Consider the following 26123-nt stretch of genomic DNA (forward strand, 5'->3'; position numbering starts at 1 on the left):
ACATCAGTTGGATACTTTAAAGCACAAGAGATGGGGAGCAGAAGAGCACCCAGCCACAAACCTATGAAGATAGATTCTTGTGAGAGCTCCCATCATTCAAACCTCCTTTTTAATTGCCATGTTGTATAGTCAGAAGAAACTCATAGGCCAACGAGGCACCTGATCAATGGCGAACTCATTTCTCAAGCTGTGGACAACAGCATGATCCTACTGGTCTCAGGCCTGTAATCCAGAGGGGAGGGCTAGCTCAGTGGTTTGAGCATTGGCCTGCTAAACCCAGCATTGTGAGCTCAATCCTTGAGGGGGCCACTTAGGGATCTGGGGCAAAAATTGGCCCTGCTAGTGAAGGCAGGGGACTAGACTCAATGACCTTTCAAGGTCCCTTCCAGTTCTAGGAGACTGGTATATCTCCAATTCTTACCTTACCTTACTATCATCTTGGACATCTACCTAGACCTCACTTCCAGGCTATGTCTAAATCTTGCAGTCTTTCTGTTTAACATCTCTAAGATATCCATCCTTTCCTACCCATCCACACAGGTAAAACTCTCGCCCAAGCTCTTATCTCATGTTGTAGTTACTGCAACATCTTTCTTCATTTCAAATGCTAACTAGGCCCCACTTTGCTTGGCTTCTGCAATCAGTCCAAGGAGAGCATCTTTTAGAATTTCCTCTTTGGTAACTTGTGCTATTTTTTAGTCAATGTAGATGTCTCTACACAGTTCCTAGGTGTAAAACTACCCTCTTTGTGGAGGCCTCTACCATTCCACCATTCTGTCACGCAGAGGCCCTGAGCCATCCAGGCATCTTGCATCCTGCTACAGCTACCTTAGAGTATTTCATAGATTATGCACAGAATTTCCCTTTCAAGAGGTCCTGCAATAGGATTTATTATAATTAGAAAGCTGGTATAGATTGAATCTGTGCTAAAAGAAGAGCTTCTAAGCTAACAAAGAGCACCAGTAACCTGCGACGTGGGTACTTGTTATCATGGCTGGGAATGCAAATTGTTAGTAAATCCATTCTAATTAACAACACTTTAAAGTACCAGATGTCCCTTCAAGAGAAATGCCAGACTTTCCAGTCTGTTGCTTATATGCCAATGCCAGGGTCAGTACTAAGCCATTAGGCATCATAGACAGCTGACTAAGGAGCCAAATCAGAGCAAGGCAACTTGTGTCACACTCGTAAATTAATGTGGGGAAGGAAGTCCCCAGGACTTTGCTAAGGGCTTATAGAAGCATAATCCAGTCGCCTGGTACCTTTTACTCAAAACAGAAGCAAGATGCTTTGCTGCACAGTCATTTTGTGCCATGAAGACTACTGACAGATTCCCAGATGTTGAGGCATCCATTTAAGGTACTTACATGACCCCCATCACTGTATCATCTGAGCACCTAGTAATCTTTAATGTATTCATCCTCACAACACTGCTATGAGACAGGGGCATATTATCATCCCCGTTTTACAGATGGGGGACTGATGGGAGAGACGAAGCGACTTGCCCAAGCTTCCTGCAGAGCAGGAATTAAATCTGGGTCTCCTGAATCACAGGCCAGTGCCCAAACCAAGGGACCATGCTTCCTCTCCTTAGGAATCTTGAAGAAATTGCACATGGCAGGAGGCAGAGGCCCTAATAGCTTGCTGCTACCAGAGCCTTACCTCCCTTCTTCCCCTCACAGAAGCACTCAGGGTGGAGTGGAGAGGCAGAGCTGGTGACTAAAGACGCAATCAGGTGTTCACAATGAATTCAAGAAATTGCAAAATCAGTCATCTCAGGGGAGAAAAGCATCTGGGAGCAGAGAGCAAAGATCCCAAGCCACTTACTAGAAGACTGGCATATAGTCCAAGTGAGTTTTCCTGTGTATTTCTTTGTCTAACTATCTTTTGTTGTAGCTTGGGTCCACTAAATGGTCTACAAATTTCATTTGGTGAAACTCCTGTTTCATTGCTGAAGCTGACCCTCTTCATCTGTTTACATGACACCCTGACTGCACAGCATGTAAAAAGTGGTCTGAGAGTTAATTTACATTTGTAAAACTTTTTGAGATTGTCAGATTACAAGTGGTAAATAAATTCCAACATTTATTATAAACTTATAATGTGGGCATTTGTTTTCCGAAGGGATTGCTAGCAAGAACCAGGCCAGCCTTTGTACAAAGGGTTTCAGTTAATAGGAATTGTCTATAAAATAAGATTTAAGGAATTACCACCTCACTAACAGTTTATTAGTATACTTTATAAGTCATCTGTCAAAACCTCTTTGTTAGGTCCATGAATACCTGAGTGAGTCCACATCCCAATTTATTGTTCTTCAAAGATTGTGAATAATCTTTGCCAGGTCAACTAAAGTGGAATGACAAATTAAAACCAGAGTATAAAGGACTTAAGAAATTCAGACCTTTAAGAGGGATAATTGTGTTGGAAAAATATCAGACAAGGCTAAAAAATGATAATCTCTGTTCCATGATTTGGTAGAGAACATGGTAATATAAACTCTGCTTACATATCAGTTTAGCATATAAAGTTTACCACAATCCATGCTGCTAGCACAAATCATATGATTGTGTCAGCCTTTGACACTGCTGCTGGCCTTTTTAAAGGAAAGAATCTTAGGTATGGAGGGGTGGATGTCCTACAGTGATGCCATTTTGGCAGCACAAAAAAGCAATAAAGCTATTCTAAGTGGGTAAGTGAGGATTTTTGCAGCTCAAGGAAATGTCCAGATGGCATAATCAATTCCATGTCATCGCCTGTGAGCACCCTAACTTAAAGGGCATGCTGGTCGTTTGAAGGGGCATGACCTAGTGCTTTGCATTCTAGTGATCACTAGCCCTCTAACAGCCTCTTGGAGGATGTTTTTAGTAACCATAAGTAAAAGCAATGTTGCCAGAAGCTAAACCAGCCCACAGCAGCCCTGGGGGCCAGGGAGCAAATAGGTGGTATAAAACCAATTTTGCCCCCTGCCGCCAGATTCCATACCAAATTAAGCTCAGCTGAATCTGAGGACTGCAGCCATTGAGGTATGAGCTCAGTAGATGCTTAGTGATAAGGAAATACTAATTTTCCAAATATAATACAGTGTAATTCTTAACCAGAGTCAAATAATTGTTGCTCTTATGAGTAAAGAATACAGCAGTTATTAAATGTTGCTGGATCAATTATGTGTTAAATGCAGTTTTAATTTTGTAGGCAAATGTGACTTTTGTGCAGTAGAATAGGTATTGTACTCATCAGGAGAGCATTAACTGTTATCCATTTCACCACAAAGGCTGGGGGGAAATAAATGAAATCAGTACATTCCCTTCAAATCTACAGTATTTCATTAGCTACTATTTCTAATGCACTTACTGTACCTGCCAGTCAACGCTTTGAAGCCTCAGGCAAGTATATTTCAGTAACCCTGAATCCCTTTTATCGGCACATTCAGAGACACTCCTGGTGGTGTGAATGCACACAATGTCACTTCAGGAGAAAATAGGCAAGAAATGGTTTTTGCTCTGGGCAGAATCCTGTGCCATGCTATGTGTATGCACTGGGGATGGGGGATACAAATCCTCATCCCTCACTAGAGCACCTCATCTGTGCAGCATTGGGTACTATTTGAACTTAGCTCTTCTTTTGGTTCTAGGCTGGGGGAGTGGCTAATGTGCTCACTCCTGCTTTTATGGGCTGCTAACATGAGGGCCAGAAGAAAGAATGGCTGAGGGACCCAACATGTCATCAGCGCTGCTCCATTCCCACACAGCTTGTAAGCAATCTTGTTCTCACTCTTTTCAATCTGCTCTATCTAGTCTGTGAAATCTAATTTAGCAAATTCCCTTCAAATTTAGGTAACCTTTTTTAGCTCTTTCCTGTTTTCAGAGACCTTAGAAAAGAGCCAATTTAAAAGCCTTAAAATACCACAGCAATTTCAGTGTTTTCAAAAAAATATACAAAGCCATTCAAGACAAATTGAACATGTTCTGTGCAAGGGAATCCTTTCCCAGAGAAGAGATTTCTCTTCCCAATTTAACTGGCTCTTACTTCCAAGAAAGCCCTATTGCTAACAGTTTTACCTTTCCCTCCTTATAGCAAACTGTCTGCATCTCCCAGCTTCAGACTAGCCATCTTCTGTTACTGAGTTTCTATATCACTTTTTTTTTCCTTGCCAAAAGAGGAGCATATTTTCTTAAATTGTCAAGGTCTAGGAAGCTCTGAAAAATTCTCTCTAAATGTTCAGATGAATCATTCATAATAACTTCAGCCTAAGAGAATCCTTCATTTTCATTAAGCGATGGACTTTCCATATCAAAGGCAGTCTAGAATTTTAAAGTTCAAAATGCTTCTTATTTACAAGAAGCAAAATGAAGTAAAAACACATTCACCTACAGAGAGTTCAGAGTACATAGTGGAATCCAACCAAACCATCAATAGAAATCAAATAATTCTGTTGTTTCAGAGCAATCAATTACAGTACCTAGCAAATGCTGAAGTCAATATTATGGGGAAATGAAGCTACATGATTTATGAGCAAAGCGGTCTACACTTATTTATATACTCTCATGATACATGGTCCAGAATGAAAGGCTGTGTGAGGTACGGCCATATGCTATGAATTCTAATGCACTGGTGGCTGAAAAACAAATCAGAAGAAAATGATCTTGGTGGAACTGAATATATTGGCATGGCTGTAGGTTGCATTGCTGGGAAAAGAAATTCAGACCTATGCCACAGTCAGGCACAGGATGCTGTTGCAATACTTTAAAAACTATGAGCTCTGCTTTGTTGTGGGTACATGGCAGGGGATGACTGGATCTACTGGATGCCAGATGAAAAGCAGGATCCTGAGGGAAAGGACATCATGAGAGATGCAAGGAACAGAACAAAATACCGATTCAGCTTTGCTTTCCTTTCCACTGAAGTCAATGGAATCACACCAGGGATTAATTTGGCTAGTTCCCCATAGAACATGGTGACAATGAGAGATGTACCCACGCCACAAAATTCAGATCCAAATGTTGAACCCTTAAAATTCAGAGGTGTCTGTATCCAGAGCTTTGGTTCCACGTATCACAGAGATGGTTCCAACTGCAAAATGGGGATCTGGGATGAGCTTGTTTAACATTTGTACTGTGGCAGCACCTAGGTCCTATTGTGCTGGTCCCTGTGCAGATACAGCATTGCCAAACTTTTGCAAGTCTCATGATATTTGACGGATTGTTTCAAGCTCGGCCCTTGGAGTCATGTTATTTCATAAGAATCTCAGCTTTCATTGTTTACAACCTGATAGTTCTATGCAGGGGGCCTGATTCTTCGTCCTGCACCTTGTGCAGTCATTTAGCCCAGAGCAGGCTGGTTGCAAAATGCAGATGTGACAGTGGTTTGCATTCACTTTGCATGGGTATATACGGCTACGCGTCAGGTCCAAGGCAAAGGAGAGTCAGGCCTAGAAGTTCTTACATGTTGGTTAGTTTTCATCAATCAGACTTGAACAAAATGGGGTTGAGGGGAATCACAGTCAACTAAAATGCAAATTTAGGAAACTGCAGGGCAAGGAGAAAGGAACAGCTTGAAAACGGCACGGGACTGGAAAGCCCATAACCTACTTTGGAAGGGCCAGTTATTGGGCTTGGTAGGTTGCATACTTACAAAAAACCAACAAGGTTCATTATTTTCTTTTTATTTTAATTGGCAAAAAAATGAGTGGATCGAACACTCCTAGAGAGAACTTCTGCTCAAAGGTCAGGGAACCCTGGGCCAGATCCTCATCTGGTATAAACTGATGTACTCAGTGGAGCTATAAGGGATTTACAGCAGTTGAACCTCTGAAGGAATGGAATTTGCCCCCACCCAGTCCCAGAATAGATAAGAGGGGTTTGAGTCCTGTGTATTCTGGGACATGTGTGGAGGCCTGTTCCTCTGTGATGCTTTCTCTGTTCAGCCCTACAAAGCTCTTCCTGTCCACTCCCCACCGAACCACCCCTTTCCTGACCATGGCTTTCACACAGCACAGGAGGAAACGAGGCCAGACCATCCTGACAGGGCAGCCTGGCCTTTGTAAGGAATCCCTGTCAGAATGGTAGGCTTGGCAGAATTCAGTTTTTATCTTTTTGACAGGTAATGTGTTTATTTCTCACTTTTTTTATTTTATCGATTTAAATGTTCAGTTGTGGGAAATTAAGGGGATGTTGGACAACGGCTGGGGGATCAGACAATAATTATATAATTACTGTAGATGTAGAAATTCAAAAAGTTAAAGGTTTATAACTGTTAAAACACAAATTGTCAACATCACATGTCAAAGTATCCATAAATCAAACTCTAATAAGTCATCAAGCGGCATTTCTCTTACACTGTACATCTATACATTTTGGTTAATGATGGCAATAATTTTTCATGGGTTTGTGTGTAAAGTGAAATTGACATTACCTATAATCTAATCCTTCCAGAATTACAGACTGGGATGAGACCATGCCACAGATCAACAGTCTTCTGCCTCTAGTCCCTTCTTCCTTCTGCTCACCCTCCTCTCTGAGATCAATGAAGTCCAAATGTTGCCTTGAAGCAGGGCCATTCCTAGGGAAGTGCGGAGCCCTACACAAATCAGCATAGGCATGGGAACTAGAGGTGTAGGGGATGCTGCAGCACCTCCAGAGTCCCAGCAGCCACCCTGCACCTGGGGCTTTGCTCCTGGCGTCAGCTAGGGAGCGGACAGGCATAAGGGGGCTGGCTTTCAGCACCCCCGCTATTGAAAATGTTCCAGTGCCACTGCAAATCAGATCCTGCTGGCTTGGGCCCCCCACTAGGGTTGCCAACTTTCTAATAGCACAAAACTGAACACCTTAGCCCTGCCCCTTACCTGAGGTCCTGCCCCCTGCCCCCTGCCTTCTCCAAAGCCCCGCCCCTGCTCAGTACATTCCCCCCCTCGGTGACTCGCTCTTCCCCACCCTCACTCACTTTCACTGGGCTGGGTCAGGGAGTTGGGGTGCGGGAGGGGGTGAGGGCTCTGGCTAGGGGGCTCTGGGTGGGGCTGAGGATGAGGGGTTCAGGGTGTGGGAATGGGATCAGGGCTCAGGGTGGGGGCAGCACATGGAGCTTTGTGGCTCCCCGCCTAGGAGCCGGACCTGCTGGCCGCTTCTGGGGTGCGGCGCGATGCCAGGACAGGTAGGGACTAGCCTGCTTTAGCCCTGTAGTACTGCTGTCAGGGCCGGCTCCAGGCACCCAGTGAAGCAAGCAGGTGCTTGGGGCGGCCAATGGAAAGAGGCGGCATGTCCGTCTCTTTGGCGGCAATTCGTCGGTGGGTCCTTCGGTCCCTCTCAGAGGGAAGGACCTGCCACCGAATTGCCGCCAAACAATGAAGCGGCGGCGGTAGAGATGCTGCCAAAGTGCCACTGATCGCGGGTTGTTTTTTTTTCTCGCTATTTGGGGTGGCAAAAACACTGGATCCAGCCCTGACTGCTGAGCGGACCTTTAACAGCGTGGTCAGCAGTGCTGACTGGAGCTACCAGGATCTCTTTTCGACCAGGTGTTCCGGTTGAAACCTGGATACCTGGCAATCCTATTTATATTCCTCTTCAGGCTCCATGCCAGGGCCAGTGTTGTTTATTAAGGTTCTGGAGACAGAGATGAACAGTGAAGTGGTAAAATCTGTGTACAATCATTTAGATGAGTTAGCAACTGGCAAAGACTGTGAGGAAATTCAGATAGGCCTAACCATGCTAGGTGAATGTTCTGGAGAGTGCCAGATGAAATTCAGCAGCAAGTCTGCGGAGGGCAAGAAATGGGCTTGTTGGGAGCATAGCTAGTGAGTTCGCACAGACATTGCGAATACATAGGAGCATCCATTGGAGAGGGTCAGTGGGCCACTACTTACTTCACTTCCCCCTTAGTGGCTGGCCATAAACTGTCTATGTGGTATCAGTACCCAAAGCATATGTTTGGACTGAGAGTCCCTTTCCTCAAGCCTCCCTGTGCTTGAACTCAGTTCCCACCCAGGAAAATATTTGTACCCTGGCTTTGCTCCAAATTCCAGCACTTGGCGCATTGTTGCAATCGTAACAAAGAATCAAGAATCTCTAACTAATAAATAAATTGTAAAACAAACAAAAACCAGAAAATAAATACATAATTTAAACCTACAACTTAATACAATTCTGTGAATAACATGGAATGAATTTCCTGTAGTTTTCTAGTGACATTAGAAACTGCTCCTATTTTGTTCCAATTATTAAGTTTTCCAGACCCAAAGGGGAAAATAAGGGTTTTTGGTGTAAGTGACTTTTATTTTAGATTAAGAAAAATAACAAGGAATAGAAGTAGAGTCTGGATGAGAGAGAGTGTGCTCTGACTCTATGATCTTCCATCCTGAATTCCTACCCCTACAGCAGACTCCTTACATCTGAAGTCAACAGATATACTACTGTGTTTAAAGTAAGGTATGTGCTTATGCATCTTGCTGAATCAGGGCCCTTGTTAATAGGGGCCGGAACCCTGCAGGAAGCTACATGTTAATTACTGCTGACTCACTGGGGCAAACTCAATACTAGAAATAAGGGGTGTGTGGCAGAGGGAGCTGGGGTCAGGGACAGACAGGTCACAAAGGAAGAACTCCTATAAGCAGCTGCTCCTGCGGAGAAGGCTTAGGCTGGGGTTGATGTAAGGTTAATTTGTAATGTCACTTGAATACCACAACAGAATTCACTCTGGTTTTAAACCACTGCAGTGCATGCACTCCTCTGTGTATTGGATTGGAGCCTGACAAATGGTTTTCTAGATGGCCAGGGTAGCTGAAAAAGGATTGTGTTTGGTTTTATATAATGCCAGTAGAGTGCACTGGTTCTCAAACTCGTTTTCATACTGTGAACCATGGAACCTGTTAAGACAGAAATCTTCACATAGATCATCTCCTCTCCCAGACTTCCAACCCTAATTCTAAACAATCCCTGTAGCAATTATAGTGCTTGCTTACACAAAAAAACACTATTAGGAGACCTTTTAAAGTGACAATATGAAAATAAATGTGCTTTAATGCAATGGGTGTAGTTACTTGGTTATGTTGTTTATTTTAAAGTCTAGTCTATTTCTTGCCCATAGATATAGGGTGCAGGAGGATACTCTGGGCTGGGACTGAGAGGTTCGGAGGGCAGGAGTGAGATGAGGGCTGGAGCAGGGGGTTGGGGAACAAGGGTGGGTGAGAGCTCCGGCTAGGGGGTGAGGGCTCTGGGGTGGAGCTAGGTATGAGGGGTTTGGGGTGCAGGAGGGTGCTCTGGGCTGGGATCGAGGAGTTTGGAGAGTGGGAGGGGGATCAGGGCTGGGGAAGGGGATTGGGGCATGGGAGGAGGTCAGGAGTGAAGGCTCTGTGTGGTGCTTGCCTCAAGCAGCTCCCGGAAGCAGCAGCATTTCCCCTCTCCGGCTTCTATGCAGAGGCGCAGCCAGGCGGCTCTGTGCGCTTCCCTGTCCACAGGCACATCCCTGCAGCTCCCACTGGCTGCAGTTCCCAGACAGTTCTTGTGGGGGCCCCCCAAAGCACAGGGCCCGGAGCGATTGCCCTGATTCGCCCTACCCAAGGGATGGCTCTGCCTTGAAACTACATCAGGGTTGTCCAGAGGGGGAGGCAAGAGGAGCAATTAGCTGCAGGCCCTGGGCCCCACAGGAGCTCCCACGAAAATTTTTCGGGGCCTCTGGAGTGGGGTCCTTTACTCGCTTCAGGGGACCCTAAAAACTCTCACGGGGCTCAGGCCCCCAGAGCTTCTTCTGCTCTGGGTCGTTGTTGGCAATTTGGTGATGGGGGGGTCCTTCCGCTCCGGGACCTGTCACCGAAGTGCCCCGAAGACCCGCAGCTGTGGGTCCTTCCAGCACTTCGGCGGCGGGTCCCGGGGCAGGTCTTCGGCGGCAATTCAGTGGTGGGGGCCCCCCACCACCGAAGACCCCAGGCCCCCAAGTCCTCTGGGTGGCCCTGAACTACACAGAGGTGTCTGTGAGCGAATATGCTGTGCAGCTGCCACTCCCTGATTGTTATACACTCTTCCGTCTTATCCTCCCAGTCTGCTCCCTTCCTCTATGTAAGTGTAGGGGAGGGGTCAGGTAGCTGATATTACAGTGCTCCAATAGCAAACCACTAAGTGAAAGGGCACGTGATGGAGAGAAAAAGAATCAGTATTCAGCAAGATTTCCATCTTCCATGGGTTTAAACCGTGAGAAATGTTTTCAGAATGATGACAAATCATTTTACCATGACCTTTCAAATGATTAGTCATTGCACAATACCTCCTGCATATAGACTTCACATAAAGCAAATGATCATGGCCCCCGCCCCACCCCTCCAGTGCTTACCTCAGTGGCAGGTGCATTAGGAATTAGTACTCAGATGAGATTAGAATGCAAATTTAGAGACACAAGGGCCAAACCATTAGCACAAACGTGAAGCAAAATAACATGAAAATCTTATCCATGAAAAGTGCTGCATTGCATTTTGAGCACTTTTCAGAACATACTGGCATATGAATTATTCAGAGCCAAATCACCAGTGTAAGAACTAATGTTTATTAGGCTGATACAAATAATAATTTTATTAGCTCGGAGAGAATTATTTAATATTAATACCTTTGTAACCATGCCCTGCATTTACATAACACACAGCAGTTTTATTATTATACTAATGGGGAAAAAACACTATGTCGATAGTAGAAATGCCTTCTTGGAAAGCATGGTCACCTTTTAAGGTTAAATTCTACAGTCCCTACTTACTTTGAACAGCATCTACTCATGCAAGCAATGTCACTGACTTCATGGAAGACACACTAGGCTTCAGTGGGCCTATTCAAATGAAAACCAAGGGGAGTAAAGGCTGCAGAATCTTACCTTTAGCCTACTGTATTGTGCCATATTGATTTATAGAGACGCATTTCTACCTGTCATAATATTATACATAGAATTATCTTTCTTTTCACGTCCTTGCACATACTGGATGAATGGTTGGCTTTAGAAATACCCCTCCAAACATATCTAAACACAAATATTAAGTACTGAGGAGAATAGAGGGAAATGCAGCGATTCGTCAGTATTCCTCTTTACCAAAAAAGTAGCTCTAACTATAAATGGTCTTGTACTGGATTTTTTAATTGTGTGAGGGGCAGTTACATTTAAGGTCTGACACTGCTGAATGCAGGTGCAAAATTGTAGAGAATGGAGGAGTTATGTGAATTCTGTTTTATAAATATTATATGCCCCTCAGGTTATCTGTTTGATATTAACCTGCCTAGCTTCCAGGCATTAAATCAAGACTGTTAAGGGAGAAATCAATTGGAAATTAAACAATGGCAATTAAGGTTCCTTTGGGAAACAATGGCTCTCAATGGGGAAGAAACTCCATGCTTGGCTCCATCTAGGCTAGAACTGTTGCATTGTTCCCAAGGCTAAAGCTTGGGATTCAAGGGGATCTAAAAACTTTAAAGACTCCAGAAAAGGGAGGGGCTTTGGGCAAGTTAGGAGAGGCTGCCCAGAGTGTGTCAGTGAAAAGCTGGCTGCATGGCAAATACACACAGAGGGAGAAAGAGAGAAAACCTGCAGCAGGGACAGAGTGTGCATGATGCGAGCAGGACAGACTGGCTCTCCCATAGCTTAGGTGCTCAGGTGAATTTAAAGTGCAATAGCTATTTCATTCTAGCTTCCCGTCCAGACACTCTTAGTCTGCATTAAAACTTCCTTTTGGGTGTTTAGCTTAATCCATTTCCAAAGTCCAGGCTATTTTCCCATGGTAAAAAAGCTCTCATTCGCCACCAGTCCCCTGCCCTCTTGTGAGTAAGGAAGAAGGTTTGAGTGCTAAAGGCTACACGAACCACTTGTGTAGCCTCTAGTCAAACGTGCACTGCAGTGCAACCACCTTGCAGACCTTATTGTGCATCCCACAAGGATTTGCAGGATCAAGGAATTATAGGCTGGACAATGAGTGACACTGGACTTTGCAAACTTTATTTTTCTTCAGTTTTATCTTCTATTTAATGGAAGAGATGGTTATGATGAACTTGTCACAATATGTCCTAATCATGTACCGCTTGCCTTTGTTATGAATGTTTCACCATCTCCTGTACTGTAAGGGGCATGGATTTTACATATCCCTGCAAGCATTTATGTATTTCAAAGGGTCATAGCATGAAAACACAATATCAACAGCGTAAGTGCCATTCTTTTAGCAATTGGCAAATGCCAACCTAAACTGCTCTCAGGACAAGCACTTGCTATGTTGTGCTACATTCTCTTCCCAGATTGTATTTAGGTGGAACAGGCACACAAGGCCAAATTAATCCCACCGCTAAATCCAAAGGAGTTACAATGAGGATGAAGTTAGTCCATTAAGCATTGCATCCAGCTTACACATAAGGTGTCAGTTCAGGAATAAAAGTCACCTTGAGAGTAACATTCTGATACAGCCCAGCACATAATTAAAATAACAAATTCTTCAATATATTTGAGCTTGATTATCAGTTCAGACCTTTAACACTGAGCTAGCAGTGACAGGCCCCTTAACGCACCACCCACTTTAAGATTCCTTTCCACAGGCGGAGCGATGTAAACAGGCTTCAGTGTAAAAGAGAATCAGGTTCATTTGGCTTTTAATTTTATCATAGAAGTGAGCTCTGGTGCAGGTAAGGACCCATCACTGCTCCTTGTATCATCAGTTATATTTGGGGGCTAACAACCCAGTCATCAACATTTGCAATGTTGGTTCCGGCTGGTCATTTGCCACATTGACTCTCACCTCAGGCATGTTGTTGTTTTGATTTCTTTCTTTTTAAAGAGTTTGTTTAAAAAAAAATTAAAGTCTTACCCATTTAAAAATTAGCTAAGCGTGTGGAGAGTGAAGTTTGATGGTTATTGGATGCTGATTTTGTTGTTGATGCAGAACTCAAGAAAAGGGTTGATTTCAAAAACTGAAATTTGGCTAAAAAATAAAAAGTGACTATGAGTAACTGGAGCCAACAGAACTGGAATCAGCCCAGGCTTCTAGGCTGATAAGCTAAGGGCCAAATTCTTTCGTCAGCTGTTCAGGCATGACTTCTATTAAAATCAAGAGGAAATATTTGTGCTGTCTGTGTTTTTTAAAATCCCAGCCTACATACTTACCTAGTAGACAGACATTTCTTATCTGGTTTAAACGCTAACTGATACGAATTAAAAGAGTAGTATTGCTGTGTGCCTGATGTGTTCCACCCCAGAGGTGCTACCTTTTTGGGATGGGTTACATGATACTAACTGTAGGTTATCCATGCATGAATTCAGTACGGAGCTGTGCAACCCACCTGGGCTCTGTGGCAATAGAGACTTATGCATGTGCTCAAGTTGTTACCCTCTCCAGGAGTGGCTGCAGAAGCCTTGCATGGTCATTAACTCCTCCCTTCTGCACTCGCATTTCATAGAATCATAGAATATCAGGGTTGGAAGGGACATCAGGTGGTCATCTAGTCCAACCCCTTGCTCAAAGCAGGACCAGTCCCCAACTAAATCATCCCACCCCATATGGAAATGACACTACGGAAATGGTGCATATTAGCAGTAGCACTGGGAGCTTGGATGGGAGCTGGCTTCCTACTAGCTGAGAGATAATCATCAGTGAGGGACTTGGCCTGAAGGCATCATTACTGGCTGACATGTCTGAAATGGATCTGTCAGGCTCTGGGGCTGGAGAACATTTCTCTTCCCAAGTGGGGGAGAAGGGAAGGAGAGCAAGGGGCTACTGAAGGGAGAGACTCTAGGCCTGACTTGGACTGCATTTGGGGACAGGGAGCCACCCACACCAAGCAACTTGCAGGCTTGATGCTTCTGTGAGTGGACAATCCTAATGTATAGTATTGTGCTTCAACTTTAAACAAACATAATAGTGTAGTCCAGGGTAAACCTGGGTAAATGGAGTTTACCCACTTCTCAACTATAGTGCCTATTATGCCACAGCCCAGTCTGGTAACTGTTATCGCTACGCCTAGCGGGTAAGGCATTGGCACAACATGTAAGGCAGTGGAGAAGCAGGCCCTGAACTGCCTGCCTTTGGGTCAGGTAGAATCTCAAGCCACCCAGCTGCCACATCAGAACACATCATTTGGAGTTAATATGAATAATCAGTCATGTTTGTATCGACATTACTGACAGTTAATGATGCACCAGATAATGATGTTTTATTTAAAAGGCACAAATACAAGCCTGTGAAATCTGAGGGCATTTCACAAAGTGTAATTAAATGGAAAACGGGGACCCAATTGTAGGCGTAAAATGGGTTTCAGCTTCAATGGCTTATTTATATTTCTGAATGAGGGTTTTTTTCCTAAGATGAAAAACAGATTCCATGCGACTGATTCATGCTCATTCACCGTTGCAATATACTGAACCTCTATGGCTGCTGATCATATGCAAACGGACGGTACCTGCTCAGAGAGAAGCAATTAATCATTTTTACAGTCAGAAAGCTTGTTGTCTTGAAGGTTACACCACAATTTAATCCCAGGGGATTGCTCTAAAAATGTGCTTTTGATGGATAAAGTTATGCCATCACCACCTTGCTTTACTGGTTTTTTCCCCCAATGTCCTTAAATCATGGGGTATTTTTGCCATAGTATGTCACGTGGAAATTTGGGTCAGACCAGCATGTGGCTTGTTCAGACTGCGTATGCAAAGAGAGGGGAAAGGTCACACACTCTCCTTCTCCTTGAACCCTACAGGTGAGCCAGCCACAATGTAAGCAAGGCGTACAGGAAGGAGTACTGTGGAAAGGGATCTGGGGGTCATAGTGGATCACAAGCTATATATGAGTCAACAGTGTAACACTGTTATAAAAAAAGCAAACATCATTCTGGGATGTATTAACAGGAATATTGTAAGCAAGACATGAGAAGTAATTCTTCTGCTCTACTCCACACTGATTAGGCCTCATCTGGAATATTGTGTCCAGTTCTGGGTGCCACATTTCAGGAAAGATGTGGACAAATTGGAGAGAGTCCAGAGAAGAGCAAGAAAAATGATTAAAGGTCTAGAAAACATGACCTATGAAGGAAGATTGAAAAAATTGGGTTTGTTTAGTCTGGAGAAGAAAAGACCGAGAGGGGATGTGATAACAGTTTTTAAGTACATAAAAGGTTGTTACAAGGAGGAGGGAGAAAAATTGTTCTTCTTAACTTCTGAGGATAGGACAAGAAGCAATGGGCTTAAATTGCAGCAAGAATGGTTTAGGTTGGACATTAGGAAAAACCTCTTAACTGTCAGAGTGGTTAAGCACTGGAATAAATTGCAGAAGGAGATTGTGGAATCTCCATCTTTGGAGATTTCTAAGAGCAGGTTAAACAAACACCTGTCAGGAATGGTCTAGATAATGTCTAGTCGTGCCATGAGTGTAGGGGACTGGACTAGATGACCTCTCGAGGTCCCTTCCAGTTCTACGATTCTACGGGGAGTACAAGTAAATCCACTGGTGGGGTGACAGGCTCCACTCTGGGGTCTGGATGAGGCAGGGCAGGCCATTGAGCCACCAGAAAACTAGGCTCACTTCCTGACTCTGCCCAAAATTTATGACCTGAGGCGAGTCACTTAGTGTGAGGTTATCCGCTGCATGCTGGGTAGCCCTGAATAAGGGAGCTGCAAGCCTATAGTGCCCTCTCTCTAATGTGGCTGAGACGAATTTGAACAGAGTGGAGAATGAAGGCATTACTCTCTTTGTGCTTCAATTTCTCCACATAAAAGTAGGAAGGAAAAATTACTTTCTTGCCTCACAGGATGAGGCACTCAGGTACAACCGCTGATGGAGAGATCTAAGGTTTTAGCTAGGCAGATGGCTTACCACTGGCTAAATGAACACCTTCATCAGTGTCTGCTCCTCCAGTGGCATTCTGGCTGACTCATCCCGGACAACTCCAGGGTCTTTTGCATCTTTGTAGCCATGGAAAGTGCAATCAGATACATTTTCTTTTTGACCCCCATATTTGAGAAGGCTTTTTTAATGTTAATTTTCAAGTATGAGATAGCTAGTTTTCCTCCTTTTCAGTCAGACAACTGGCAAAATGATCAAGAGGATGATGCATGAAGAAAGAGAGCAGCGCAGATGTGTGTGTGTGTAGGCGAGTGCCAATTACTCCCTATGCTGATTGCTGAATAGACAGAAAGCAAGGATGAACCAAACTGGAACTTCATTGTGCCTGGGGACCCGAGGCACCACATTGTGCTAGGCACTGTACTCACACAGAACAAAAAGGCAGTTCCTGCCCCAACGAGCTCAAATCTAAAACCCTTCACATCTCAGGAGTCGGGTGGGTTCAAGTCTGACTCCCAGCTCAAAATTCTCCCCTACGGTTTGGTTTAGAATGAGATACAAACTTTAAATAACCTATTTTCCATTTCTGGTTCAGACGTTGAGAAAACTATCTTGTTCAAAGAACTGATTTCATTAAATGATCTTCAGTTGGGGCCAAAAATCTCATGAGATTTCACACCCGAACACACACCCAGATTCACCCTCAAATCTAATCCCTTGCATCTAATCAGAATCTGGATCTAGTAGTATCTCGCTGCTACATCTAAAAGCAGAAGCAACATAGTGGCAAGTGAGTTTGTAGTATCCCTTTCAACAGGGACCAATATGTATTTGAGAAGTTGACTGGTCAACAAACAATGGCAAAACATGTGTCCTCTGGGTTTCGTTAACAATAAGTGGTGCAGAAAAAGTTGTAGGCGAAAGATCTTTCTAAGAGCATGCTCAGAGACCTTTGTTTGTCTGATCAGAACCTGGTCCCAGAGTGCATTTCTGAGTTCCTTGTGCCACACCAAACGAGGTCTCTCCTGAAGACTGACCCTCTTTATCCAGTTCCACTAACAGTACTACATGCCATTCCTTGAAAAAAAAAACCCTCAGTTTCTTCTCCTCTTTATATTATGCTAATTATATATACTTATGTGGCAAGGATTTATTTCCCTTTAAAACTTGGGATAAAATACATCCATGATTGTCATGTCATGAAGAAAAATCCTGGATTTACAGCAACCTAGTTGTGTGAGCCTCTTCTTGGTGACTAAAGCTTAAGGAGGGGCTCATAACAAGCTCTTATCTTAATAGACTCACAGTTTTTATGGCTTTAATGCAGAAAAAAAATCCTTTCTTGGCACTGCTATGAATATCCAATGGGATGGGAGGTTAACCTGTCTATAATGCTGAAATATTGCAGAGGAGGCACTCAGAAAAGGATGCAGTGCTTCTCTCCTCGACTCAGACATAGACCTACTATGTGGAAGTTCCAGAAACTAAAATAAAGTTCTTCAGCTGCTATAAAAATCCGATTGGATTTTAAATGGCTTTTGCAAGAGAACACAGTAAAGGAAAGACACATAAAAATGGAGAAGTTATTAAGATGTACAATGCCTTTTTTATATCAGACTATGTATGTGGTTTAAATACAGACTTATTCTTGTTCTGATTGAATTAGACCAGTCAGACTCTTGGGCTGTACTATCGTCTAATCAATTACTTTCAATAATACAGCAAAGCTCTCTGTGACATTACAGGACGTACACTGTGTGCATAGTGGCAATTCAGATCATATCACTTAGTTTACTGCAGCGTTCCTTTTGGTATTTTTGAGGAGCTAGAGGTGGTGCTAATAATAATGCTTTCACATCTATAGAAGGCTTTTAATCCCATTGCCCTTTCTGTCCAGGCTACTTATTTCACCACATCTAGGGTGGAATGTGGTATGCCCAGGACACAGCTCAGCACCGATAGGGAGGGGAAATTTTGGCCAAAGGCACTAGTGCAAAATTCTATTCTTATGGAAAGTGCCTTGGGATCTGCAGGGCTGGATTTTTTCAATAGGTTTGTCAAAAGGAGCATTTAATTTTCTCATATGATTGCTGTGACGGTGCATAAGAGTTGGGTAATTGTACATGCCATTAGCTAATTGTATACTCCAGTGATCCCTGGCCAGCAGTACATTCCCTAATGGACCATTCCTGCCAATGTAACTTGGCACAATTTGCAGCAACCTAAAGACTGCTCTAAGTGCCAACATAATTCCTGGGTGGCGTAGGACTGCGGGAAAGGTGATTTATAAACATCTTTTCCTCTGACCTCCTGAGTCCTGCGGGGAGTGTAGCTTGCTAGACCTGGAGAATCTGGCCTGAGAATCCAAAACCCCCCAGCCTAAATTCAGTTTCATGATGTTTTATTATCCACAGTACCTTGAAAGGAGGAAGGGCTAAATCTGTCCCATTGGGGTTCCATGGAATCTAGGTATTTGAAGCTGGATGCTTAGAGATCTAAACCAGCCTCTTCATTAGTAAACATGTGCAGCTCAGTTCCTTGAATGCTTGATCTGTAAGGCCTGGTCCACACTACACAGTTAAATCGATTTAAACAGCGTTAAATCAATTTAACTCTGTACCCGTCCACACTACAAGGCACTTTAAATCGATTTTAAGGGCTCTTAAAATCGATTTCTGTACTCCTCCCCAATGAGAGGAGTAACCCTAAAATTGATATTACTATACCGATTTAGGGTTAGTGTGGACGGAAATCGAAGTTATTGGTCTCATTCCTTTAATGTAGCTACCCAGAGTGCACCGCTCCGGAAATTGATGGTAGCCTGGGACCATGGACGCACACCACCGAAGTAATGTGCCCTAGTGTGGACGCATAAAATCGATTTTATAAAACCTGTTTTATAAAACCGGTTTTAATAATTTCGATTTTATTCTGTAGTGTAGACGTGGCCCAAGTCAAAGTACCCTGCCGTGCATGCTGATTACTCTTCTTCCAAATTAAACCCTATGCTTAAACAGCTTTTGTTTCTCTATTTAGCTTGTCTTCCTACTCCTTTTGACCTGAGCAGTTAGCCAAATTCAGGGTCTTGTGGGCTGTTTCCATTGGCAGCAGAACACAGACTTCTTGTGTAACCTTGGGCGAGTCGCTTAGATCCTCAAAGTTATTTAAGTGCCCAACTCCCATGGGAATCAATTAGGCTGGTCATGACTATCATTGTGTGATGTATGTATGTGTTGTGTAGAGTTGTGTGTGCGCGTGTTGAAAATATGTTCTTAAATATGTTTTGGAAGCAGTGAATAAATGAGCCTGCTTAGGCAAAGTAATGTGAATTTGTGTGTCTGGGTCTAGCATCGTAGACCATTGACAATGAAAGTACATAACTCTGATAAGGTAAACAAAACAATCAAGCTAATAAGTGGTGGAGGCAAACCCTTGGTGAGCAAACCAGGGGACACATGGGAGTCTGAACTCCCAGGAGGTCTTCCTGGCTCTTGAGGCAAAGACAATAGACTTTGTCTTTTTTCTCCTCTTATATTTCCAATTCTTGTTACCCACCACTTAGGGGACAGCACCTTCTTATTCTGTGAATGTTGGATCCTCATACCTGGCAGGCTGGGGAAGAGGGTAGCTTGGTGTAAGTGAGAAACTGTATTAGGTAAAGACATAGCATGCTAGAATTAAGTTTTAGGCACTATAAAGCATGTTATATTTTGTTTTGCATATAACTATTTTCTTTTTTTTATCTCATCTTAATATCACTTAAATCTGTTCTTTATTTAAAAACTTACTCTTAGTTTTACTACAAACGATCTCAATGCTGCCTTTTAAGGTAGAGGGCATTCTCAGCGAGCCAGCAGGCTGGTTTGTACAATATCTCTTTGGAAGCAGCAAACTTAATTTCTGTGAGTGTCCAGTGAGGGACTGGATACTGCAGAGGCATCATTTGGGAAATTGCGAACTGGATTCACTGAATGGTACCTGCAAGGAAAAGTTATGTGGAGCAGACAGACTGGTGTGGCAGAGAGCTGACATGGTCTAAACTCTTTGCTGAGGCAGAGGGGCAATACAACGGCTTACAGTTCCGGGTGCTCTCAGAACAGCGTCACATCTACCTCAGAGGGGTGTTGAGGATGCATATGTGAAAGAGTGGGCGGTGTTCTCATGCTATGGTGATGGGAACCATAAAAGTACCCTAGATACAGAGCTATAGTGGTCCACACTTATCTCCCAGATCTAACTATCTTGGAAGTTTGGATTTGGATTTCAGCTTTGGCACATTGCTAGGTAATGTTATTAATTCCTAATCATTGTAGTGTTCATGTGCATCCCTCATCTGCACAAATGGTATTTCAGAGCACAGACTGATGACTAAATAAAAAGTAGGCAACAGAGAGGGAGAACACTGATAAGAATCAGAGCGACAGCACCCAGTCACTGGCAGGCTGTCTCCCGGTGACTGTCTTTCCCCACCAAACTTCCCTTTGGAAATCTTTAGTACCACATTCTGCCTGCTTCTGGGAGGCTGCACAGGGCTGGAGAGGGGCAGGCACAATCCTACCAGCCCCTACCAGCTCCAGTCCAATAACTACATATTGGACTTCAGCTCTTTTGCTACAGTGGCTCACAGACCTCTTTCCTCATTTTTTATCCTTTTCTCTAGTACTTATTATTTCACATTTATCTATATCTGCCATTATTTGTTCCCTCACCTAATTTAGCTCAGGCCTGAGATCATTTATTTAAGGCTGACTGCTTTGTTCATCATTATTTACCGTCCCCCTCCAATTAAAGATCTTTAGTCTTGCTCTGGATACATAATAAAAAGCTTTGGAGGACCTAGCACTCTTTCTGTGGTACCCCACTCAAAATTCCTTTCTTGCTTTAAAAGTTCAATGGATGATCATTCTTCCTCTCCTGCCCTGCAGGCAAACTCAGAAACTAATGAGCACTGTTTCTTCCTGATTCGTAACTACGGCCCTTAGACATTAACATTCATTGCGCAGCTCTGCCAATTGCTTCTTTTTAAGGGAGAAAAAAAATCAAGCATATGATGCCTGCTCCATCTGCTTAGTTTGTCTTGGCATTAACACTGTAAAGAAAATTCCATCCATATCTTCCACTCCAGAAAAACATCAGCTGCAGTTTTCTAACCACTTCTTAAAATACAGTTCCATTCAGTAAGAGTGGCATTTGGGAGCTCCATGGGCAGTGAGACCCAGATTGAATGTATTCCGTTTGCAAACTATGATTGTTCTCACTGCCAGCCATGGAAATTTCATCCTATCCTCTGTGGGTCAGGCTGGTTCCTTACATCTCACACATCACCAGTAATTAGTTTTGCTTGCTCTATTATATCTTCAGATGCCAGCAAAACCCCATTGTCTTAAAGTTAACCCCCCAAAGACCCCTCTTAAACACTGCTGCTTTTAATGGGGTTGTACAGGTGTAACTAATTAGAATTTAGAAAACTCCCTTGATGTACAAGATGAACATGGCTTTATTTCATTTGCCCTTATCAGAATGGACTTTGTAGGGTTAGCCTGAGCAAAAGAAACAATAAAACCTTATTTTTTTTGAAGTTAGCAGGTCTGTCTCAACCCACACAAGGAGCAAAACTATGGAGTATGAAGGATGCCGTTTTTGCAGTCACTATCAGAGTGGAACTGAAGCTTAAGGCATTCCATACAACTGCCTTAAAACTTCTTGGACTGTGCATCGGATATGTCCCTGGGCTTGTTTTAAGAGTGGCATGGAGCTGAGCATACCAAACAAGCATATATAAGAGAACACAGTTCAATGCTTGTGAACAATGCTGGATTGATGGTCCTGTAGAAACAAAGAAAATTGGAACCTTTGGTGGCAGCCTCAGACAGATCAATGCCCTAATGATGGAGTCCAGGGTTGAGTTGCTGCCCTTTGGTGGGCACAGACAATGGAGGATATACAGCTGTAGCCAGTGTTTTACGATACTCCCTCATGCTGTCCCCAGCCATGCTCTAGTAGGGATGAATGGATACTTCCACCTCCGTGCTCATTCAAGACTTTGGCTTATGTTCTGAGGCTGCCAAAGAGGGAATCAATCCATGTCAACTGTACGGGAACTTGCTTTAGAAATGTGAACTTCTCTGAGACCTGTCTCTCTTCATCACTTTCATAGGACACCCAACAGCCATCAGAAGCCGAGGAAAAGTTCTACTAAAATATAGCTGTTTGACACCTGTTTTGATAGGAGCGATTCCTAATTCCAAGGCCAGAAGTGACCACTGTGATCATCTAGCCTGCCCTCCTGTATAATGTGGGCCAGAGAAACTCCCCAAAACAATTCCTACAGCATAAGTTTTAGAAAAACACGCAATCTTGATTTAAAAATTGCCAGTGAATTGCCATGGAGAATCCCTTGGTAAATTGTGCTAATGGGTAATTACCTTCATTGTTGAAAATGTATGACTTAAAAATCCTGTTTGACTTTGTCTAGCTTCAACTTCCAGCCATTGGTTCATGTTATAACTTTCTCTGCTGGGCTAAAGAGCCCATTTTGAAATATTGTACCCCATGTAGCTACTTGTAGACTGTGATCAAGTCTCCTTTTAACCCTCTCTGTTAAAGTAAATAGATTGAGCTCTTTGAGTCTGTCACTATCAGGCATATTTTCTAATCCTTTAATCATACTCATGGCTCTTCTCTGAACCATCTCTAATTTATCAACATCCTTTTTGTTAATTTTTCTCCTGAAAAATTCTCATCTCTCATTTCTCTCTCTCTCAGAGACAGTGAGCGCATGACCACACTTGCATACCTCAGAAGCCCAGTACATAGTTCTATTCTGAGTTATTGGGGTATCAGTACTAAATAGTCTTCAGTTTATGGTGTCCCTTTCATCACATCCTGGTTAATTGTTGACTATTCCCAGTATGTTTTCACTTTTAGGAGCTTCTTGTAATATCTTTAGCAACCATTTTTTATACATTTTCAATTCTGCAATCTCTGAAAATACAGGATTTCTGACTGAGCCCTCTCTTCAAACGACAGATACAAAAAAAAATTGTCCTGTCTCTACCACCGCCTTATCTGTTGTCTCCTTCACTATCATCTTCAAGACAACTAGGTTTCCCCTTACACTTGTGGACTGAACTATATATACTAATAGGAAAAAATCAAAACAAACAAAAAACATCCTTTTAACTCTTTCCCCAAAATATCTTAACATTAAATTTCCATTTCCTAATCAGCTCTTTTGTATTTGCTTGAGTTCCTTCAGGAATCCATCAGTCCACTCACTTCCCATATTCTTTTATAGCTTGATAATGTTTTTTGTTTATCTTAAATATTGTTCCACACCTTCCTGTGAAATTACACTGGCTTCTGTTGCAGTTTCTCCGTTCAGTTTTACTAGGATGAACTTTACTATGTCACCTCTATCTGCCCTACAAACACCTCCACTAGTCTGCAAGAGATTTTTCAGGTAATAGTTCATTCTGATCAAGCGTCTTCCACTCATTTCACTTTCTCTCCAGTTCTGCATTTTAAAACTCCACTGGCTTTCTCATCATGCAGTCCTCACTCACAAAGAGGGCTCCTAGTGAAATCAGTGATGCTATGCACATGAGTAAGGATTCTTTGTATAAAGAAGGGATGAAGGAATTAGACTCTTCATGTGAAACTCTCAACGCCAACTTCTGTATTGTTTATAATACTAAAGTATAGACACCAATTAAATCATTTTAAGGCATATGCAATCAGTTGGAAATCAACAAAAGGTCACAAAGCTTATCATAGACTAAGGAGAGGAGATGTCTGAAAATCGAAAAAAAATGTGAAAAATGTTGAAAAATTCAAAATGGTTTCTTCTATTTTTTGAAAAAACAACCCTAATTTATCAAAGTTATTCAACATTTATCATGTATTATCACATTCCCATGTATTAGAAAAATGAATTTTTGTCACATTAGTAATGTGGTAGGATTTTTTAAAAGGGGAGAAAGGGAAATTTTTTAAAAATTACCATTTTTTTAATGAAAAATGATACAAGACAGACAAAATTGTCATTGAAATGTTTACAGTAGGTTTCTAAACAATTTTTCACAAAAAATCATTGTGGATAAAGGGCATTTTTGTCTGAAATTTTTAGTGCCTGTAATAAGTGAACATAAAAGATGAAGATAATAGTAGAAATTAAGCAGTATGCAGACATGTATATTATAGTTATACAGAAGGCAAGAAGAAAAGTGAGAATTAGTGAGAATGGCTTCTTAGTCCAACTGTTCTTCTTGATTTATGGAATGAAAGGAAGCTGATTGTCCAGATATTTATTGTGTGAGTCATTTTTCAGACTAGTAATTTTTCCACGGACATTGTTTCTCATATTTTTGTAAGCCATCTGTCCAAAGAGGGAAGGTTGATTTTTTCTCTCCATAAAGTAGCAATTAAATAATAAAAAATAGTGATTTGTTTTGCTCAGTTTTTACCTAGCTATAATCAACTTCTAACAAATCTAAAGTACAAGAAAGCTGAGTTGGCTTAAGCATTTTGAGAGCTAGAACAAAAAATTCTACATGAATGCTGCTGTTGCTTCTTGAACATTTTCACCCAATATGTACCAGGAAATCCCACTATCCACAAGATCTTCCATCATAAGTTATTTTGAATGAATCTCCATTCCACATAATCAGTTGGAGTATGAGTTTCAATATAAGATCTGATACTAGAGAAATGTATTATTCCACTTGACTGTGTCAATCCTATGTTCTCCATGCACCAAGGGCAATCATATGCTTTCAGTCTGAATGACTTTTAGCTTAAGAGAACCAACAAAACAAGAAAGAACAAAAGTAAATCTCAGTGGGTTTGTCTTGAGTAGGAAAAATGGTGGAATTTAGGTCAGGTTCTGCTAGCACAGGGTTTCTCAAACAGGGCTCACCGCTTGTGTAGGGAAAGCCCCTGGTGGGCCGGGCCGATGTGTTTACCTGCCCCATCCGCAGGTCTGGCTGATCGCAGCTCCCACTGTCTGCGGATCTTTGCTCCGGGCCAATGGGAGCTGCTGCAAGTGGCACGGACCAAGGTACTTACTGGTCACCGCTTCCAGCAGCTCCCATTGGCCCGGAGCAGTAATCCACAGCCAGTGGGAGCTGCGATCGGCCGGACCTGGGGATGGGGCAGGTAAACACACCGGCCCGGCCCGCCAGGGGCTTTCCTTACACAAGCGGTGAGCCTTGTTTGAGAAACCCTGTGCTAGCATGAGCCAACTAAGCCTGACTTAAACTCAGCTGCATTTCTTCATCAAGACAAAACCAGAGAGGGAACAAAGTGTGTGTATCTCCTCTGTGACAGACTGCATCTGAACTTCTTAAAACAGATGTTTTAAATGTAAAAGAACAGTTCACAGAAAACAATCACAGTTTTGTCCACTTTGTCACTGAATTCAGTGGAGATAGGATTGGCCTATGTGACTGTACCTCTACTCTGAAAGTGCCGCTGAAAATATATATTCATTGAAACCAATGGTTCCAGAGTGCCTTGTAATATTCCATATTGCTATTAAAGACATGGCACCTTTCCCCATAGCTAGTGACTGTGGGAATGCCAATATTTATCAGAAACACAGCCCTGTTGACTGGATTACTTCTTTCTCCTGAAGAAAAAGGCACACACCCAGATTCAGATATTCCTTAGTTGATGAGAAGAATTATGCCCCCCCCCATTTAGGGTCATCACACTTTTCCTATCAGTTAATTTCTTACCTGAAAATATGAACTATACATTTTAAAAAACAAATTTCCCATTTGTTTCTGTATTAAGATGATACAACACAGGGTCAATTGCTTAAAAGAATATTGAATAAACAGCCTTATTCAAAAAGAATACAAATCAAAGCACTCCAGCACTTACATTCATGCAAATACCAAAGAAAAGAAACCATAGAACTTACTATCTGATCTCTTTGTCCTTACACTTAGAAACAGAAGACTAGAAAATAAAAAGTACTTCTCCAAAGCTCAGAGAAGCAGGCAGACAAAAGACTTAGAGACACACTTCCCTCCACCCAAAGTTGAAAAAATCCAGTTTCCTGATTGGTTCTCTGGTCAGGTGTTTCAGGTGAAAGAGACATTAACCCTTAGCTATCTGTTTATGACACGCCCCCCAAATTGCAGACAGTGGGGAAGCTCACTGGCGGCAATTTCCTTCTAGAACTTGAAAATAAACAGATTAATACAACACATGCACCTTTACATATACTACTAAGTATATAACTAACAGACTTTTACATTTTAAGAACACTTTTTAACTACTGGACTCTGGGAAACTCTCACGGGAGAGTGCATCAGCAACTTTGTTAGAAGCTCCTGTGATGTGT

This window comes from Gopherus evgoodei, chromosome 9, assembly GCF_007399415.2.
Source record: "Gopherus evgoodei ecotype Sinaloan lineage chromosome 9, rGopEvg1_v1.p, whole genome shotgun sequence".
Lineage (NCBI taxonomy): Eukaryota > Metazoa > Chordata > Testudines > Testudinidae > Gopherus > Gopherus evgoodei.